We start from the raw sequence: 986 nt of genomic DNA on the forward strand, positions 1-986 counted from the left end.
TCTGGCTGGCCTTGAATTACCTTTGCAGCCCTGGCTGGCCTTGAACTCTCAGTGATCCTCCTGCCTCAGCCTGCAGGCGTGTGTGCCACCACGCTTGGCCTTGGAAGAGGCTCTTGAGCTATTTGTGCGCCCTTGAACACAGACGTCCAGTGCAGGGCTCACCCCCGAAGCAACCCGCCCTCCCCTCGGATCCATTCCCGGAGTTGACTCTCGGCACTGGCCGAGCCCTGGGCGCGCCGTGGCAGCGAGAGAGCCGTGAGAGTCCGCGGAGCCGACGGAGGGTCCTAAGGGGAGCTTGGAGGGCTCAGATGCGTTATTTGTTCAAAGCATCACGTCGACTAATCCGTAAATAACTAGTTAGCGCCACCTCTTTCCTCTGCACTCGCTTACTTATGTAGAGTGCAGAATAATCCCGGACATAGGAATCATAATTATGCCCTTTTAAACATAAGGAATGGAGGATCCACATCAGTAGTGGAGGCTGACTTCCTAGGCACGCTGCTGTGCGCTCTTCCGAGGCCATGGAATGAGTAGGCGGCAACATTGTAGCAGTTACCTCGGATTAAGCACCTATGCTTAACCTGTTAAATTTTGTTTTTACGCTACTAAAAAGTAGATTAGAGGGCTGGGGAGATGGCTCAGTAGAATAAATGCCTGCCTGGCAAGCGCAAGGGCCCAAGTTCAATCCCCGGTTCCACCAAAATAAAAAAGGAAAGAAAAAAAAAGTAGATTAGAAAGCTGGGGATATATACATATATACATATATATATATATATATATACATATACATATTTCAGCCTCACAGTGTCTGCCTGGCAAGTGCAAGGCCTTGAGTTTGATTCCCAGTACCAAAAATAAAAAGTAGGTTAGGCAGACGCGATGGTGCGCACTTGTAGTGCCACCGCTCTGGGAGACTGTGGCAATAGGATCACAAGTTCAAGCCCCTACAGATAAGGCCCCTGCACATCCTTTCTGAGCCCCAATTT

This window comes from Octodon degus, unplaced genomic scaffold (genome assembly GCF_000260255.1).
Source record: "Octodon degus isolate 3935 unplaced genomic scaffold, OctDeg1.0 scaffold00163, whole genome shotgun sequence".
Lineage (NCBI taxonomy): Eukaryota > Metazoa > Chordata > Mammalia > Rodentia > Octodontidae > Octodon > Octodon degus.